A 20,824-nucleotide genomic window follows, 5' to 3' on the forward strand; every position below is an offset into this window, starting at 1 on the left:
GAGCGGCTGGGCCAGTGAGCCATGGCCGCTGAGCCTGCACGTCCCGGAGCCTGTGCTCCGCAACGGGAGAGGCCACAACAGTGAGAGGCCCGCGTACCGCAAAAAAAAAAAAAAAAAAAAAAAAAAGAGTGTAGAGGCGGGACTTCACTGGCGGTCCAGTGGGTAAGACTCTACACTCCCAATGCAGGGGGCCCGGGTTCGATCCCTGGTCAGGGAACTAGATCCCGCACGTCGCAACTAAAGATCCCGCATGTTGCAACTAAGACCCGGCGCGGCCAAATAAATAAATAAAAATAAACTTTAAAAATATATATATAATTTGCGAATATTAAAAAAAAAAAAGAGTGTAGAGGCATCCTGAGATCCAAAACTTGGAGAACTGCTATTCTAGAAGGACTTGGTAGCACGTGCTGCTGACGGCCCATCCCATATCTCCTCGCCCACCTCGGAGTCCTCCGGCAGTTGCTGTGAACACTTTCCCACTCAAACACCTGGTGCGTGCCCAGGAGGACGAGGAGAGCGTGCACACCGCTGAGGGGCCGTCTCCGCCTCATGGGGACTCCCTTCTTCCTTCCTGGAGAGCCAACAACACTTGGCGGGGGCCGTACAAGAGAGGTTCCCCTCTGCCCCGGCACCGGGACTCACGTGGAGCGCTCCCAGTCACCTGGCCTCTGGGCTCAAGTCTGCCGCCCGCTCGACCTCTCAGACCTTCCCTGAACCCGCAGCTAGCAGGACCACGACACCCATCGTATCCTACGTCTGCCCAGATCCTTGTAGCTGGGCCACCACAGCCGCTCAGCGGCATCTCTGCTTCTGCCCTGGTCACCCCCTGTGCCCCAAAAGCCTGGAGACAATGCCCGGGCGGGGACACGTGCTGCCTCAATCCTGTGCACGGTCACACCATGAAGTGACGTGACAGCTGCCCGACGTTCCACAACAAGATTCCATTCGGAAGTCCTGACGCTGCTCTGGGCTGGAGGAGGGAACGTTGCTTCGGGATGACCGCTGACCCAGCTGGGAGACTGTCTTCATCACAGACAGACCCATTTTCTCTCTTCAGCTACTGAGAAACGTTTGCCCAGACGCCAGGGCGCATACGCATTCGAGGGCCTTTAGGGAGCCCTCGACTGGGGATGGATCACTGTGTGCTGGAATCTGCTTGCCGGCGGCTTCAAAGCCAAGGTATGTTTTCTCCTCGTATTCCCAAGACTTTGAAACCTCTCCTGGCCTCAGTAAATGAAATTCGGGAAGCGGATGGAAGGGTGGAATGAGGCCCATGGATTGGGGCCTCCTCACGCCTTCACCAGAGCCTGAGGAATTCAGATGTGCTCAGTCAGACGGCCAAGGTTGGAAACCGAAACGAAGTGGGAGGCTTGTGTGTGTTTTTAATTGAAGCTGAACAGCTGCAGCCCACCCAGCCTCCCCGGGGCCTCACGCAAAAGAACAAAAGCTATTCTCTCTCAGGTACTGATGGCTATTATAGCAGCTCCGACTGCCAGTTCTGGAAGAGGCGACTCGCTTCACCCTGAGGGCCGAGACAACTTACAATCAGAAAACGGTTACAGCTCAAAGTACTCTTCAATCCAATGCCCTCATCTTAGGGATGAGCTAAAGAAGCCTGGATCACGCAGCTAGAGGGCGCCAGAGCTCAGGCCTCAACCCAGGCCACAGCCAGACCCCAGCAGCGCCTGACTCATCGGTGGGGTTCAGGCCGTGAGCCATCCTTCGGGGCTCGTTCCTTAGAGCTGCAGAAGAGGGATGAACCAAGCAGCAAGACCACGTGAGGGGAAGGGGGCGGTCTCTGCGGAGAAAAGTCACCGGCTAGAAGCAGCGTGGAGACCAGAAGAAGCTAAGATGGGGGCAGACCAGAACCTCATACCCAGCCAAGTCAGTCAGAGAAAGACAAACACCGTATGACATCACTTGCGTGTGGAATCTAAAGTTTGATACAAATGAACTTACTTACAAAGCAGAAATAGCCTCACAGACATAGAAGACAAACTTATGGTTACCAAAGGGGAAGCGGGGGGAGGGATAAATTAGGAATTTGGGATTAACAGATACACACTACTATATATAAGACAGACAAACAGCAGGACCTACTGTGTAGCACAGGGAACTATATTCAACATCCTGTAATAACTTATACTGGAAAAGAATCTGGAAAAGAATATATATATCTCTATATTGTATCTCTATGTAAGATATATATATATATCTGAATCACTTTGCTGTACACCTGAAACACTGTAAGTCAACTATACTTCAAATAAAAAAAAAGATGGGGGCAGACTAGCTTGGAGAGGCAGAAATGACTCTTCAGCATCTTGAAAAGGAGATGGGCGAGGAAGGCAAAAAAAAAAAAAAGTCAGATGTCACCTGAAATCAAGTGGCTGGGGTTCAGAATCGGACCTCGAACTTCCTTCCCTTGTGTCCCTCCTCTTCGTTAACGTAACGTCTGATTGTTTCCTCAGAATGCGCTCCTCTGCTCTTGGCCTAGCCACATGTTCAGCTGTCTCCTGAATATTCCCTGCCGGCAAGGCTACGGGTACCTCAGATTCGCCACGTCCAGGACCCCTCAGTCTCCCGTGCACAGCCTTTCCTCCCCAGGGTTTCCCGTCTCAGAGGAGAGCACCCCATGTCTACATCCACTGCCCGAGCCAGACACCTGGGAACGCCTCAGTCCGCACATCCTATCTATTTCCGGGCGCCGTGAATTCCATCTCCCAGGGAGCTCTGAAACTGGCTTCTCCCTTTCACAACTTCTGACCGTCCCGCCGCGAAGGCCTCCACTGGGGGCTTGGGGCGCGGCAGCTTTTGCACAGAGCGGCCGATGTGACGCTCTTCCCGAAACACGCAGCTCATTTCTCCCCTCCGCTTACAGTCTTTCTCATGCCTCCCGCTGCTCACAGGCTACAGTCCAGATTCCGGCAACAGCAAGCAAGGCTCTCCGCAAACGGCCCTCTGCCTCCTTCTCTCGCCATCATTCCCTTTGCGTTCCCACCCCCCTCCTTCCACACCAAACACACTCTCTGTTCCTGCCACTCCAGTCGTTTTCCTAGTCCTTGACAAGCTACTCTCTACCCTCAGGGCCACATAAAACCGTTAGCGTGTCCCTTTGCCTAGAATGTCCTCTTCCCTATATGGGTGGCTTCTTCCTGTCCTGCAGGCTTCAGCTGACATGTCATGGGAATACCTGTTTCCCAGAGGCCTTTCTCACCACTGATGGAATCTTCCTAACCTGGGCATTTTCAATAACGTTGACCTCTTTGGATTTCTTTTCACAGAACATTATCTCCATCGGACATTTTCTTGTGTGTTTATTGTTGGTCTGTCCCCCACTTGGAGCACTGGGCCATTCTTTGTCTTGTGCGCCACTGTGTCCCAGCATCTGGAAGCAGGCTCTGCGCCCTGGAAGAAGCTCAATAAATGCCTGGCAAATGAATGCATGAAAGTGTAGAACATCAACATCTGTCCTGGGCCTTAAACAAGGTGACTCGGCTCTAACTGCTACTTGTATGTTTGTTCGCAAATGTATTCACTAAGGGACTTGGGCCGTCAATTAACTGAGCTCCGGCTCTCAAAAACTCATGGCGGCTGAGAAAAAGGAAACTGAAAATAGGTCCTGCTCTTGTTTCTAATACAGTACCGATTTGTGTTTTGACTGATTAAGCTGAAGTCAGTTTACCTCCTTAAGTTTCCTCTTTTTAAAAAGGAAAAAGTCTATCCAGCCTGTCCCACTTAAGTGGTCTGAGGACCAGCTCATGAAAATCCTAAGACTACTGCTCGTCCCTGATAAGGAGAATCACATTGTCATTCATTGCCTCCACCACTCAGTCAACAGCACGTATGTGCCAGGCACTGGACAGAATACGGGGGGCGGGGGGGCAACAGTGAGGCAACTTGAAACAACCTCTGCCATTTCATGTGGTCCACAGGGGGAAGAGAGGCAAGCGAGACATTACCAGCCAGTGAGGTAAGAGTCTGATGAAAGCACATGGGCGGTGACAAGACCACAGAGTGGGAAGCATGGGAGACAAGCAAGCCAGACATGGCCGGGAGTTAGGAAAGTCTTTTCAGAGAAAAAAAAAAAATGGAAGCTAAAACCTGAAGTCCTTGGTAATTCATATGGATTTCTGCACCCTCCCCACCCTCCTCTGGGGAAGCTGCTTACCGAAATGCTCAGTTTCCACTACATGAAACTGTCCATGGTTGCATCTGCCCCAAATAAAAGGTTGACTCAAACCGGAAAATCACAGTAACCGTGTGGCTTAATTGGACATGGTGATCAAAGAGCCACATGGCTCATTGGTTACGCATTTCCACAACCTACCGTTCCACACCAGCAACATGCTCTGCCTGTCCCATGCGCCCTTGAAAGCTGTGGAACGTGTATAAAGAGAGTATTGATTCTCTGCTACAACTGTAAGGATATTAGTTAGGGTAGGCTAACTTGTGTCACAAACCCCCCAATCTCACTGGCTTTATACAACAAAATTCAATTTCTTGCTTATGTCACACTCGAGACAGTTCAGCTGAGATGCTCTGCTCCATGCAGTCATTCAGGGAACCAGACGCCAGTACTGTGGTCCCACCATCCCCCAGGGGCCTGGGGTCCTCCACCAGATTCTCTGTTCCTAGGTAATGGGCAAAGGAAGAGAGAGTGTGTGGAGGATGGAAAGGAAAGATTTTTAAGGCCAGGGCTGAAAGAGGATTCGATTACTTCTGCTCACATCCCATTGGTCATAACTCAGTCACAGGGGTCCATCTAACTACAAGGAATGCTGGGAAATGTAGTCTATCTGTGTGTCTGGGAAGAAAGGAAAATGGGGTTGGGTGAACACCTAGCATTGTCTCTGCCACAAGGACACTTAACAGTGAGAAAAAATACAGACTGGGTCAATGCAGTGAAAGTAGAGCGGTGGCATTGTGCAAACCAAACCATTAACCACCGACCACAAAGAATTAAACCACGAGCGACTGCTTTTTCCAGTTGGTGAGTTAATCCTGCTTACTCAAAGCATTTTCTCTTCCAGTTGACAACCGGAAACAAACAGTTATTAACTGATGAAAATATTTTTTTCCATCTAATGCACAGGATGTAACCCTAAAAATGTTCACGTGTATAAAATTAGTAGACGAACAAAACGAATGCTTGGCCGTATTCTCAAGAGCATACCTGACTCTGTATCTGATCACTTTCTCGAGGGATATTTATTAAATATGTCAAGCCAAACTTAAGCCTGCACATTACATGTCTATATTCCAGAGTGAACACATAGAAGGCCATAATTTTTCTCGGCCTGTTGAAAAAACCCAGCACAAATAAACACACTTAAACATACATGGTTGTCTGAAGGTATCTATTTGTACTTACAGAAACAAAAGTTTGCAGAGGACCTTGCAAGCTTCTGATGAAAGTTGCTCTCTAAGCACAGAGCATTATTTGATGTCGGAACAAAATCACGGAGCAAGGTGAAAGACCGGAGATGCTGGGAAGAAGCCAAGAATTCATGATATAGATTTGCCTGTGACTGTGCGCAAGAAGTTTTCATATTGGCGGCACTGTGCTAACTTCTAAAGTAATAACGATTAAATCTACTGACGACTTACATATCATCAACTCCTAAACAAAGCCAAAAAAACAGATAGCTCCAAGGGCAAGAAATGTGTCAGCAACACACCATCACAGATCACAAATCCAGACCACCCTCAGGATGGTTATTTGGATATGTAATGAAATAATTGACAAAAGCGATTCCGAGGGCTGTGACTCAAATGTGTCAGCAGAGCTGAATGGCTCAAGTTCACGGAGCGTGGCAGCACAGAGGCCTGCACACATTTTTCACATTAAGGAACAGATGGAAGCTGTAATTCCCACCATAGCTCAAGGATGCCTTGCACCCAACAGCAGCAGATAATAAGCTCATTTGGGGAGAAATTTGCCATTTTCATGCAAGAGCTCGACAAACTACCGCTGAAGTACTCATCCGACTGTGGACAGCACAGCTCCCGGAGGGAAAGAGACGCTGCACCTGTTTCAAAACCCTTACGGGTCTAGAGTCACTTTAAGTTTCCCCTTAGGCCTCAAATCTCACATCAGAGCCAGCCGTGGGGCCATGCCTCACACTCACAGAATTCTGGGGAAATCAATGCCTAACCCCGGTTTCCTAGTATAAATAATGCCGAATGCTTTCACGGCTTTCCATGAGACACAGCGGCTAGATACTGGGTGAGGTGACACACCTCATTTTCCTTTGTTCCAGAACATTTTTGCTCTCAACTTTTCACCCTTTAAATTGGTCTCTGGGGTACCATTCAATGGGAAACTTGAAGGAAGAGGAAAAGATATATTCGGCTACTTTGGATTTGGAAAATATGCTGTTTGGCTGAGAAAGATGTTTTCCACATATTTGATCACTCCAAAGCAGTTCAGCACTGAAACTTCAAATATGTTCTAACCCGATAAAAACCGAGAGCATCGAAAAACGTGTCTTCCCAGTGCTGCGGACGATAAAACACGCGATCGACACGCGCTGTCAGACGCTGGTGTAGACCTCGACTGCACAAGGAAGCACAGATCTGCTGTGTAGACACAGACCCCAATCCTCAATCCAGCCTGGCCAACAAGCCTGGGAATTACACGGGTCATTTCACCCCTGGATTTTCAAGGGCTTCATCAGCAGAATCCCATTACCTTTCAGGGCAGCCCCAGGAAGCCAGCAGGCGGCAGGCCCCAGTTTCATGAAGAACTTGGGGGCAAGGCTGGCTAATCGGAGTTCTTTAATAGCTCGCTCCCTCACATTTTTCTTTCTTTTAAATTAAGCTGTAGAAGAGGAATGAGCAAAATGACACTCAGGAATCTTTGTACCCGAGGGCTGCGAGTCTCAAAACGGTAGCCATTCGCCACATATTCGGCTACTGAGCATTTGAAATGCGACGAGTGCAACTGAGGAATGGAATTTTAAATTTCTATTTCATTTTAATTAGTTTAACTTTAAAAGCTGCTGTTAAGTTCACTTACTGGAAAAAATTTAAACACATTTCGAAGAACGTGGATATGCGAGTCTACTTTTTCAACTGTGAATTTTATGAAATCTAAACACAGATCAAGTATATTCTATGAACATGTAGCATGTGCACGAAGATGTGTTGTAAGTGTATAATGCGCATGGCGTTTGAAGACTCAGGACCAAAAAATGTGAAACATCTCATTAATAATTTTTAACTAATTGTTGCATTCTGAAACAATAGATTTGATGTATTGGGCTAAATAAAATATATTATTAAAATTAATATCACTCCTTTTTGCTTTTCAAGTTTGAGTAGTAGAAAATTTTAAGTTACATCTATGGGGACTTCCCTGGTGGCGCAGTGGATAAGCCTCTGCGCTCCCAATGCAGGGGACACGCGTTCGACCCCTGGTCAGGTAACCAGATCCCACATGCATGCCGCAACTCAGGAGCCCGCGTGCCGCAACTCAGGAGCCCACGCACCGCAACTAAGGAGCTGGCGAGCCACAACTAAGACCCGGCCCAACCAAGTAAATAAATAAATAAATATTTTTAAAACATTACATCTATGGTTCACATCGTATTTCCATGGGACGGTGCTACTCAAGAGTAGCAGTGGATGCTAACCCCCCTTGACCTCCCACACTGGGCTATCGTTCACTCACTCAGTTCATTTATCAAGCTCTCCTTAGGGCCTGGCCACTTGGTAGATGCTATAGCAGGGCCCAGAGACAAATGAGACATCAGCCCCAGGCTTGCAGTCTAGTTGTTTCCATGAATGTAATTAACTAACTAGGTTGTTTTCTAGTTAATTATTTCAGGTTGAAATAAATGCTGAAATTGAGCTCACGTCAAAGGGCTCCAGAAGTACAGGATGAAGACTGATGAGTGGAGATCAGGGTGGGCTTTCCATGCGGTAGCGTGTAGCATGCACCTTGATAGACAAGGAGGATTTTATCAGTGGGGAAGGGGGAGGAGGCATCGCACATGATGGAAACAGCCCGAGCCCAGGAAAGGACGTGGGTTAGTGCACCGTGTGTTCAGGGAATGGTGAGGGGGTAAAGGAGGGAAGTCCCAAAGGATGAGGTTGGAAATGTCCAAAGAGGCCAGATGATCAAGAACCAGGTACACGAAACGAATCATTTGGGACCAGTGTGGTTTTCGAAGACAGGAATGACAGGCTCACGGAGATCAGAGCATTATTCCAAGTAATACATGTCTGCAGCCTGCCCTGGGACCGGGGAAGGAAAAATGGCAAAGAGGGGGCATATTGCAAAAGGCACCATGGAGGAAGACCGGGCTATCGTGGCAGTAAGGGAAGAGAAGATGGAGTTAATGGCGGTGTTGTGAAGCAAGATCAAGGAGCATGGGAGGAAGAAAACATTTGACACAATGTGTAAAAAGGCAGCACTGCAAACTCTTTGGAAGCAAGCCTGGGTTAACACAGGACACTGATAACAGACCCACAGACCCATGTATGCCTAGTGCTGGCCTTGGCTGTTACCAAAAACTTTGATCATACAACGAAGACGGGAAATTGCCAAGGGGAGAAAATCTTCTTCTTGGAATTTCCTGAGTTAATTTTCAAACAGGAGGGAGCATGAGTGTAGACTGTTGACACTTAATACGTGAAACACGGGAAATAAAACAAACACATGTTGAGCGTGGCTGCAAGAGTCCTAACAATACACCTATAATCAGTTGAAAGTCAAAGCTCTGCCCTTGGAAAATGTAACCCACTGTGATGAAAGGATTATGTAATTTTTGCGGGGTCAAAATTATCAGAGGGATTGCTTGTACAAGTGGAACAGACACCAACTGCCCCGGCCGCCCACTCCCACAGCAACAGGAGCTCAGGTTTCAAACGCGAGCTCTTGGCCGAGCCCTCGGGCAGAGGTTCTGTGCTTTCAGATTGCTTTTGGCTTGAAGCGAACGCAAGCCCCTCCTGCTCTCTGAACCAATTCCAGCGTTTACGGCTGAGCCTTGTGGCCCCTGGTCTGCTGACCATGTGGGGAGCTTCAAAGTCTTTTCGATGTGATTATTTGTTCTGTCAACAGCTCCATGCCTCTGAAAAGTGAGGGCCACTGCCTCTAGTGATCACTCATCCCCTCTCTCTCCCCGTATCACTTCTCAACAAGGCAGACCTCTTTCTGGAGAACGCTCAGCATTTTAACAGCACCTCGCCACCCCGATCAATACTAACTGATACGAGGCGTCTCTTTTAATCTCACAAGAACAAACCGAACACTGTGTTCCTGTTCCCACCCCCCAAAGAAAGTGCATACGGAGAGAAAGAGGAGGTTTACCAGCAGATAAACCACAAAACCATTCATTAGTTCCATTTCACAGGAGCTCTGGGAGCTGAAGCTTCTTTCGAGTTTATCCATTATTTCTAGTTGTCTTCAATAGACTCATTGGTCAGAATGATCCAGACGACCATTAGGCAAAGTGAAAGTCCCAAGAGCTTAACTTGGTTCTTCGCATTTATCCCACTGTCACAGTCAACCTCAAAAACTTCTTTCAAAGGACATCTTGAGAGGAACTGAACGACGCCAATGTCCTGCGGAGGGGAAGGGTCTTCTATTAGGGGAAATTATGAAACAGAAGTTGGGGGTGCTTGAAACATGGACTTGGGTTGAAGTCAGACATCAGGGAATCGTTTTGCTCTCACTGCTGTGCCTTTAGATGTGCCTTCAGAAACTCAGTTTTTCAAGCTCAAAAAAGGGGGCTGGAAAATGCTGCTTTCATCACAGGCAAAGGCAGAAAGAAAGAGCACTTGTTCCACACATGTAACAATCAGAACAAGTACAAGGTCTAAAGGAAATGAAGCCAGGTCTCCAAATGAACCGAATCTGGGGGAGTTATTACTTTGAGTAAAAATGGCCATTCAGATCTTGATTCTGGAATCTGGAAGCCCTGCAACACTACCGTAAAGACGGAGAGTGAGACTCCGCCCTCACCAGCCCCTTAGCACCGGCAGTTTTTGGTTCAATGTCATTATCGTGCCATTCCTATGAGATGTGTGCAAGCGTGATGACAACACTGGTTACTTCTGAAAAGTAATCACTCAGTACATCTATACGGCATACCTATTACCCACATGCAGCTGAGGGGACGCATCTAGTCGGGGAGATGAGACACGCACATGGGGGAAAGAATGACTTGCAAGGCTGCGTCTCAGGGTAACCAAGGGAGTGGTACAGGCGGTTAGAGCTGTAATTTAAGGGGAGATCACTTCCAGCTGTGGAAGCCCGGGCTGGCCTGGAGAAATGAGTAGAATTTGGTTGGTAGCGACAGAAGGCACATAAAACATGGGAAACAATGGCCAAGAAATGGGAAGATCCAAGGCATTTCCAGGGTGCAGTGGAGAATGGCACAGCAGTCTGGGCATAAATATAGATCTACTTTTCCATCTGTAAAATGCGGATAATAATTACCTTCCTCGTCGGATTGCTGTGAGGATTAAATGGGATAAGATGTAAAGAGTGCTTTGCGTGGGGGCCGGTACAGGAAAAACACTCAACACATCTGGGGGCAGAAGGGCAGTGGCAACCAAAAGGAACAGAGAAGGCTGGGAGAGATGTTTCCAAGGGAGACCCGTCAGGACCTAGCTGCACATGGGGAAGAAAAGGTCAGGGAACACCAAAGGTGGCTCTGAATTTTCGGGTCTGGGAAGTGGGAACATGGAACCTGGGGGAGGGGGCGGAAAGGGTGTGTTTCAAAGACCTGGTGTGTCTATTTCAACAAGATGAATAACCATGTTTTCACGATAATAACAAGCGCCCAAAGCTTCATGGGGAAATACACGAAGTAAATTTGGCGTCTAAGTCCATCTGATTTGAATCCCTGCTATTTGCTCCAGCTAGGTGATGCTAGGTACTCCGGAAAAACTGTGCTGTTTGAAATTTTTCATAATAAAATACTGGGGGCAGGGGAAACAGTGCTAGAAGAAACTGTCGTTGAATCTCATCGACCGACCACGCATCTATGTCCTCCTGAAACTTCAATTCTAGTTTACTTCCCATGCACAGGATCCGAACAGCAATGGAGACTGACATCATTTGCTTCCCTGACAGTTCTCTAACTGGCCACGTCTATGCGCCCTGAGAACATACAAATCTGGCAAGGTCCCCTGCTTGACGGCTGGACAGTGTAGATTTGAAGATCCCTGCCTTTCACCCCCAAGGGGACACACTCTTTCACACATTCACGTAGAAACCAAGAGAAGCGCTCTCTGCTGGTAAAACAATATTTCGAAACTTAGCCACCCGATAAAGACGCTCCTCTCTTCTTCTAAGTACCTGGGTATGGATAATCTAGCTCTTGTTTGCTGAAAATATTGCAGGTTTGAGAATTTTGCCCTACTGTCTTCCCTAAATTCCCAATGAATGCGAATTTAAATGGAACTAACATTGCTGGGTCAACTTTATGATGAAAAACCCAAGCAAGGTTCTATTAGGTAAAAAGAAAAACTGAAAAAAATGTTTCTTTCCCTTTGATAGTTCTTCCCCTCAACTTTTGTTTTAAACCAGGGAATCAAATGTTACGTTTGAGAGCCTTCGGCTGTCCAAGGGGCCAGTTTGCCCTCTGACGTAGGTCCCTGTGTGCCTCTCTGCGGGCACAGCCCTGGGCCTGAGTGCAGGAGAGGTGCCTCTAGAACTAGGAGAACAGAGGCTGGGGGAGGAATCCAGGGAACTGTGTAGGTTTCCCCTCCCCTCCGCTGCGTTCACTGGCTTCCCTCACATAAATGGAAGTCTGGAATTAGTTCTTAAATCTGACAATGTGCCTAATGACAGGATACGGTTGGAGATCAAATAACCAACCAAAACAAGGGGTCTGTTTCACCTCAGCCACTCAGCATTTTGCTTTTATCTCCCCTATTTGTTTCCTGATAACTTTCAAAGGAGTTTGCTGATTCTGATCAAATGTGGGGCATGGCTAAAGGGTTTCAAGATACATCTTAAGCTCAATTTGTGGTTCCGCCAGCCATCATGAAACAAAACAGTAGCCAGTAAAAGTTCCTAAATGGGCATATCTGCTGTAATCTTCAGCAGACTTCACCAAAGTTCATACATGAGGAGCGGTTACAGATCTACGTGATTACACGGAGCGAAGTTTGCAGATCGCAGACGCACGAAGGGATCTAAATTCACTGCATACAATGCCTTCTCACAGCCTCTCCAGAAACGAGCGTTATCTCTGCTGAGACTAGGGGGAATGAAAGCCTTAATGAAGAGGGACAAAGTTACATCACTTTGGCCATATCCTGTGAATGATTCATGAGAGAAACAGTTCAATAGATAGAGAATCCAGCCCAGTAGAAACAAGCAAAACTCCAGTAGCTAAATCTCTGCAGTGGAAACAGGATCTTCAAGAAGCAACGCAGCCACTGCATTGATAAACCTGGAGGTTAGCGAAGAAACTGTTCGGCCTGACATATTGGAACGAAGTCTTTATCATGGTGGCACCAAAGGACAGCTCAGAGGGCTGTCAGTCCCTCCAACTCACCATCAACTCCCGCCAAAACCTCCCTGAAATGAACAAATAATAATTCGGCCTCTCTAAACCATTTAAGTATCGTTTGAAATGAGAACAAATTGCGTAGCTACGCGTTTTCATTAACCATGTCTGTTTTCTGCATTTTGTGTTGATCAGTACTGGGCGGCTGGTGACATCACTCATGTAGGAAGTAAAGAACTGTGTTCTGGTAATACTTCTATAATGATTTATTTTATATTTGTCTTTTTCCTTGCCCTATTTTTATAAACCTGTAATACACGATTCAGTTAAAAGCAACGTGCTTCCTATGCAATAGCGCTTCCAGAGAAGCCCCCTTCCAGCCAGGCAGGCATCTTTAAGTCCTCTTAGGGAGAAACTCCGCAGTCACCATGGGACCTTGGTTATTTGATTGGATGAATGAGGAAAGTCAGTCAAGGAGAACAGATCATTAACAACTCAGAAAGAACTGAAACAGAGAAGAAGGGCTGGAAAACCATGCTGATGGGTTTCCAAGCACCTCCAAAGTCTCCTCTCCAGGGCTGAAAATCCCATATTCACCCAAGGCTGATGCATCTTAGTTAAGAATGTCCACTTCCACCAGGTCCACTGAGCTGGAATCCTCAGAACCATCTTCATCTCCTCCCTGCCTTCCGAATCCAATAACCAACCACTCTGGATCCTGTCTGGTAATGGCTCTCCACTCTATCCATCTCTTTCTCTCCGTTGCCTCAGCTGCTGCCAGAGGCCAATGGTCCCCGTAACTGTCATGGTAACTGGTGCGTCCTCACCGGTTTCCCTGACACTGGTCCGTTTCTCCCCTCGGATCACTCTCTCCCATGCCTGTAAATGTCATCTTCCTTCAAATCAAACCCTGCCATCACTTAGGTGCTAAAATAAACTTTATTGGCTCCCTGGTGCTTACAGAACTAAGTCTATTTCTGGCATGACATTCCAAGCACGTCAGAACATGACACCAACATAGATCTCCCACTTCATCTCCTATTGGACTCCCCACCCCGATCACCACCATCCAAACTCTATGCTCCAAACACATGGCACTTGTAAGTCCTCTCTCCTGTTTCACACCTTGGGGCTTTCACTTACTGCACCTTCTGCCTGGAGTGCCCTGTGTCAGGATGAACGTCTACTCATCTTTCAAGACCCAGATCAAATATCACTTTCTTCTTCCCACTTCCCCCATGTCAAAGTAAAGAGCTCCGGACGCTCAGGCTCAGCGGCCATGGCTCACGGGCCCAGCCGCTCCGCGGCGTGTGGGATCTTCCCGGACCGGGGCACGAACCCGTGTCCCCTGCATCGGCAGGCGGACTCTCAGCCACTGCGCCACCAGGGAAGCCCCTCTCCCGCAGCTTTTTATAAACACTTCCATTTTAGCATTGGCTCAGGTTTTTCCATAAGGTAATTATTTGTTTGCCTGTCTGTCTCCCTCACCGTCTGACTCAATTTGATGTGAAATAAGTCAATGACGGGGTGGCTCAGTGCCTTCTCACTGAACTAATTTCATTTCCTGGAGGCTGGGCACACCCATGATATCCAGGGGTGATATTAAAAATATTGAATAACTGTGCAGCACGGGCACTGACCAATCAAATGGGTTCCTGGCTGGGCCGGTGCATCCCAACTGAAGATCGACCTTGGCCACAGCCCAGTGATCAGGGTTTCAGTGAACGGTGTCCCACGTCTGATTCAGTCTTTAAAAACCACTCAGGTTTCAAGCTGATTAGGTCAGCTAGGGCCTGACGCTTTGAGTACTGCTGGTTGAATCCTTCAGGATTCAACAAATTGCCCTGAGCGTAGACACAAGGTTAAAAAAAGTTACCCTCACTATTTCCAGTCTCCTGGGATAAACCATAATGGAAAAGAATATTAGAAAAAGAATGTCTATATGTGTAAAACTGAGTCACTCTGCCGTACAGCAGAGACTGGTACAACACTGTAAATCAACTATACTTCAATAAAGAAAAGAAAGATTAAAGAAAAGTTACTCTCATCATTTTTACAAAGACTGGAGCCAAAAAGGTGGACAGCAGCTGACTGCTTTGTAGTGGCAAAGGCTTCAGCACACACACACACATTCCTCCTCCCCCCGAAAGCTTTTCCATTGTCTGTGCAGTCACGGTATAACCACACAAAGCGGGCTTTCATTTATGTCTCCCTCTCTGGGAAGCCAGGCTGGAGAGTAAAAGATATCTTAATGTTCTCTTTCAAGGCCGCTGTGATTTAGAAACAAAGATTGGTAGGATGCTACAATATCGGCCTTTCTTTCACTCTTCTCCTGCCCTTTCTCTTACCTTCCACTTGCCTTTTTTTTAAAAAAAAAAAACAAATTTGAAGCAGCTCCTGTTAGCTACCTGGAAATGTGTTCAAAGTAAGTAGCAGTGGGAAGAAATTCAACTCTGAAGAGAAAGACTGAATTGGGGGTTTTGTGGCCCATGTTCATGGATTTCAGTTTTAATCCAACAGTGCACATTTGAAAGCTGCAGCTCTGGCCCCCCTATACAAACTTTTCCTGGTGAAATGTAGGAACTTAGAATCATCTGGACCAGGCTGGAAAGAGGGGGTTTGATGCCATGTTCAGGTAGGCAAGTCCTAGGGCTGTGCAGTCCACTACAGAAGCCACTAGTCACACGTGGCTATTTCAATTTCAATTAATTAAAAATAAATCGATTTAAAATTCAGTTCTTTAGTCACACTAGCCACATTTCAAGAGCTTGAGAGCCACTTATAGCTAGGGGCTCCTCTACTGAACAGCACAGATGAAGAACACTTCCATCACCCAGAAAGTTCTATTGGGCAGTGTTACCAGTGATTTGACTTTGTTTGGCTTGGGGTGGGGGGATGGGGGTGGGAAGAGTCTTGCTGGGAAACAGAAAACTCCTTATCACGGGGGGGAAACAGAAACTCCTGGAACATTTCTCCTTCCTCCTCTTTCCCTGCTTTTCTACTTATTTTCCCACCCGATTCCCCTCTTCCTCATCTTTGCGGATGGGAGAATCTGATCAGGATGTACACCAGAATGGAATCTCCTCGAGGGCAGGGAGCTGGAGCCCTCTGGTTCACTGCTGTAGCCTTTGCAGCCACCTCAGTGCTTAAGGGCACGTGCTGAGTAAGTGTTGGTTGGATGAGTGATCCCAGTGGGGTGGGATGTCGCTAATTTCCTCTATGAGGCAGGAAAGTAAAACATCTTCCGCTTGGTCGTGGGGGAAGCTGCTGTTTGGAGCCACCAAGTATACCAGGGACCGCCAGGGACACTCTCCAACAGCCTCCAACCTCAACTCCCCGAGGCTGGACAAAATCCTGCCTTCATTGTGGGACTGGGAGGGGCAGCTTGCCGTAGGAGTCGAAAACTCGACTCCGTGGGTGTGAACACTGGCTCTGCCACTTACGAGCTGCGTGGCCCTGGCGGAGGCCATCTAACCTGCTCTGTGCCTCAGCTGCCTGGTCTTTAAAGTGAGGGTGATAAATAAAAGCTCTTACCTCATAGGGATGTTGTTTGCATGTTAATCCACGTCAAGCACTTGGAGCAGTTCTGGGCTCGTAATAAGTGCTCAAGACATGTTAGCTATTGAACTGCTCCTGCCAAGCCCATCCTGCTAAATGAGGAGCCTCAGCCGTAATCGTTGCCAATGAACTCACAAGAGCAGCAGAGCTGACTGTACTGAATAAAACGAAACGCTGAAAATCTGCTCCAGCCACCCGAAGCATGTATGTTAGGAGGCTTCTGGGAGTGTTGAGGTATTTGAGAGATTTAAAAGCAGAAGGAACCACTCCATCAATAGGAAACATAAAACTTTTAGAAAAAGTGAGGGTGGAAATCCTTTTCCGTCCCTCCAACTGGTCACTTTTGTGCCAGGAAGATAAATCCACTGGGCTGTTTTGAATGGAAATGGGCTCTGAATGTCTTCCAGTGACACAGGAAGGGCTCCCCACGAACTGAGATTTGAAGGGCCAGACCAGCCTGGGTTCTGAAACGTGGCAGTGACAACAGGTCACGGCAGCCCCATAGGCCACACCATGGGTGGGAGTCAATTCAGAAGGAAACTGACGAGGAGCCGCCACTGGCCAGCAGGGCAGCCCCTGGCACCGACCCCTCGTCTGTGGAGGTCCTTACACGTGCTCACGTGCTGTCCCGGGGCTGGTCTCTGGCCCCGCAAGCAGCAGCTCAGGTGCAAGCAGACAAGATGCACGTCAGAGAGGGCAGGGTCCATCTTGGCTCACAAGCCGCCCGCCCCACGGGAGCGCATATCTAATATAGTGAGCAACTAGAGTTTCCAGGCGCTCCAGAAGGGACATGCCAGTACCCAGCGCTGCGCACTTGGGGAAGCCCCAAGCTACGGCTTCCTGCCAGCTATTTAGATCCGTTTACAGTCCTGCTGCACCAGAAGCAATTTAATGATTGGCTCATTTTTACTATAAGCAATATTGCCTGGTAACACAGCTGACATTCCACCTTTACCAGGTTTCCAGGGCAACAGGGCTAGGAAGTTAACATAGGGACCGATTTCCACACAGAAGGGGAAAGGGTTCTGTTAACCCTTTACGCACAGTGATAAACCTCCACAGAAGGAGGCCTGCTACTCCCTGTTAACTGAGGCGGGGACAGGATGGAATGCAGAAAAGCTTGACCCCACCCCGGCCTGGGGGCAAAGGGTGGCCACTGGGGCTTCCTTGGCAACGAATGATAAGGATTGGACTTAGGGCTGATCCCGTGAGGGAAAGACCACAGGTGAGAGGTCTTTAAGACTGCCACACTACTGGCCCCCAAGAGGAGGAAGGATCATGACTCGCACCCCAGGGAAAACACGAGGAACCCCAAAGAAAGGAAAGCAAATCTACGTCAACCAAGCAACTCACTGACCTGCATTTAAGGGTCATGGGACGGACTCTTTACCTAGTTTCCTGGCTCAGCGCTTGCGTGGAGGGCGCACTTCCCTAACGTCTGCTACAGCATCCTCACCGTTTTTGTTCCAGGCTGGAGCACGCCTTTACAGCTCCTAGTAAGCAAGCTATTTCCTCTCTCACTTGAAAAAGCATATCAAAATAGGATGAAAGCGATGTTAGCTGTACCCTTAAATCCACCCTAATTTATATTTAAAAGTAAACCGTTCCCAAATGTCTGTCATGAATAACAAAGTACTTGAGGCGTACAACTTGAGCCTACGAGTGACACACGGATGTGTCCGGGGACCTGCGTCTGAGAACCAATGTCCCATTATAGCAGCATGGGGCAGGGGGACTATTCCCGTGCTGCCCTCCAAGCCCCCCTCAAACTGAGACCAGACATGCTTTCATCTTTCCCACGTCAAAGTGGGAAGCCTCAGGCCCCTCTCGCCCCAACCTGCATTGCTCTGGAGTATTTTATTGGGGTGAGGCTACAGTTCTAGGACACCCAAGGTGAGCCAGTTCTGGTATTTCTTCACCTGATTTGGTCACTTATCTAGTGTATGGGATCCCAAACCCTCAGGATGCATTTTATATTCTCATATGACCCCTTGGGTCAAAGGATAACCAGGATCAGCTGGTGCTAGGCTTAACTCAAGCTCGGAGAAAGCATTCATTCATGCATTCATTCACCCAACAATCAAGTATCCAAGGCTTATGTCAGATGCTGGTAAGACTGACCTCAAGGGGTCCTCATGGAGTTTCTGGCCTCAAAGAGTTCAAGACCTTGCTAACTCAGATACCTGATCACCCTCTTTCCCCGACTCCTTCCCCTCTTCCTCCCCCTGAGAAGCCCCAGCAATTCTTTATTGCTGGAGGCTTTCTAAAACAGCTTCTCCTGCAACGTGTTTCATGCAACCCAAGACTCCAATGTGTTAACAGATCCCTATGGTCAAATGAATTTCGGAAATGCTTCCTGCTTGGGCCTTTTTAGAGAGTCACAATGTACTTCAGGATATGAAAGGCTCTCATAGGTTCTGCAATAAAGCAACTGTTTTTCTTTTTTAACTCATCCAGTTTTCTCCAACCTTCTTGACCACAGAAATGTGTGTGTGTGTGTGACCTACTAATATCCTGAGGAACCCACGTAGTTTGGGCAACACTTCACTGAAACAACGCACCCTTCACTTGTCTCCCAGTCTGGAGATGTATGTATGTATTTGTTTATTTTTATTATTTTTGGCTGTGTTGGGTCTTCGTTGCTGCGCGTGGGCTTTCTCTAGTTGCAGTGACCAGGGCCTACTCTTTGTTGCGGTGCGCCGGCTTCTCATTGCGGTGGCTTCTCTTGTTGCGGAGCACGGGCTCTAGGCGCGCGGGCTTCAGTAGTTGTGGCGCACGGGCCTAGTTGCTCCGTGGCATGTGGGATCTTCCCAGACCAGGGCTTGAACCCGTGTCCCCTGCATTGGCAGGCGGATTCTTAACCACTGTGCCGCCAGGGAAGCCCTGGAGATGTATCTATTAACATATACTTGTACATACATAAAATGCCTTACATTATTGTTAACTTGACCAATGTCTTTTAACTCTTATTAAAAATACTATTAACCTAGTTTATTATCAGGACACAAAAACTGTCTAAGTGAGATTCTTAAGGGCCCAGAGTAGGATGCTGTGGGGTAGAGATACTAAGTCATCAAAGAGGCAAATTCATGGCCCTCAAGGAATTTACAGTCTTCTCTGAGAGGTCACTGAAACCAAGCCAATTTGTTTTCCTCTGGGGCCATGGGTCCCAGGGGCTTGGGCAAAGAAAGTTCTAGTAGCTTATTAAAATATGTGCCCCTCTCTTACTGCCACTTGAGCTTTGGGTGCCAATCAGAGTTAGGACTAAAGGGGCTGAATGACTTGGCCGTGGAAGCAGGAACATTAGGACGGTGTTGAGCCATGGTGTGAAGTCACAGCAACATCTTTTAGACTGATAACTATATTCGATTATGTTCTTTGTTTGAACCATTAATAATGGGAATGGGGATGACTGAATGAATGTCTAAGTATATAGTAGGTTTGGCAGGCGGTCGTGAGAAGCTGTGGACTCTGGGGAGAGAAAAAAAGAATGCAAGTTCCTTTCGTTCTATTTTTCCGAGCTCTGACATATCTTGGAGAGAAGTCTGACATTGTTGCAAGCATCAATTCAGTGTCCCCAGACGAAGCCAGCGTGTTTTGTCTGAGGCTGTTCTGGCTCTTGGCTGACGTAGGTCTCGAATCCTGCCCTTCAGAAAGAAGGAAAGTGGTTTATCTTGATTTCCACACCCAAGCCTGAAATCACTGTTGCTCAATGCCTGAGGGAAAGAAGTGCAAGCGTGTGTGCGAATGTATGTAAGAGTGGAAATTAAACGTTTAATAAGTTTATCGTGTTAACAGTAGCTGGGTTGTTGCCAAGTAGCCTTATGCTCTAAGGGACTCCCACACAGAGAAGAAAGGCCACTTAGAGAAGTGTAAAGAATTTTCTTCTTTGAACTTTCTTTCCTTAAACACTGTTCTGAGAGAGAGAAGGGGAAAGGTGACCTGCTTAGCAAGCAGAGGCGAACTTTCAGCTTCCACGCTAGGCCACCCCATACTGCTTGCCACCATGGCCACAGGTCCCTCCCCAAGGTACCTCGTCTCCAGTCACAGCAGACACACTCCCCTTCTCTAGTGCTGTCTCACGGCACCTTCCTTCCTTCCACCCTCCCTTCCTTCCTTCCTACCCAACAGCTCTAAGCTCCTCAGGAGGACTTTGCTACTGGTCCTGCTTCCTTCCTGGCATGCAGGGCCGGCTGCCGGTTACACATTACACTCCAGTTTATAAGAGAACTGATGGAAAGTGACTCTCAGTTTAAATAACAGCACTTAAAACTTGATTTGGGTTTTTTAAAATAAGTTTATTTTATTTATTTTCACTTTTGGCTGTGTTGGGTCTTCGTTGCTGTGCGCGGACTTTCTCTAGTTGTGTCGAGCGGGGCTACTCTTTGTTGCGGTGCACGGGCTTCTCATTGCGGTGGCTTCTCTTGTTGCGGAGCATGGGCTCTAGGCGCGCGGGCTTCAGTAGTTGTGGCATGGGGACTCAGTAGTTGCGGCTCGCGGGCTCTAGAGCGCAGGCTAGAGCTTCAGTAGTTGTGGCGCACGAGCTGAGTTGCTCCGCGGCATGTGGGATCTTCCCTGACCAGGGCTTGAACCCGTGTCCCCTGCATTGGCAGGCAGATTCTTAACCACTGCGCCAACAGGCAAGTCCTGAGCTGGTTTTTTTTTTTTTTTTTTTTTTTTAATGCGCTTTGTGACTTGAGACAGTGACTTAACGTCTGAGTTGAAATCTCCTTTTATGTAAAAGAGGCTGATCCCTCTTCTCACGGTGCTAAAAAGACCTGTCAGCTTGTTGC

General features: G+C 47.8%; 1 protein-coding gene across 2 annotated transcripts in view; it reads right to left on the reverse strand.

Moving 5' to 3' along the window:
- NHS (NHS actin remodeling regulator) overlaps nt 1–20,824 on the reverse strand; it is a 349,773-nt gene that overhangs the window by 122,206 nt on the left and 206,743 nt on the right. The window lies entirely within an intron of this gene.

This window comes from Tursiops truncatus, chromosome X (assembly GCF_011762595.2).
Source record: "Tursiops truncatus isolate mTurTru1 chromosome X, mTurTru1.mat.Y, whole genome shotgun sequence".
In the NCBI taxonomy this organism is placed as follows: Eukaryota; Metazoa; Chordata; class Mammalia; order Artiodactyla; family Delphinidae; genus Tursiops; species Tursiops truncatus.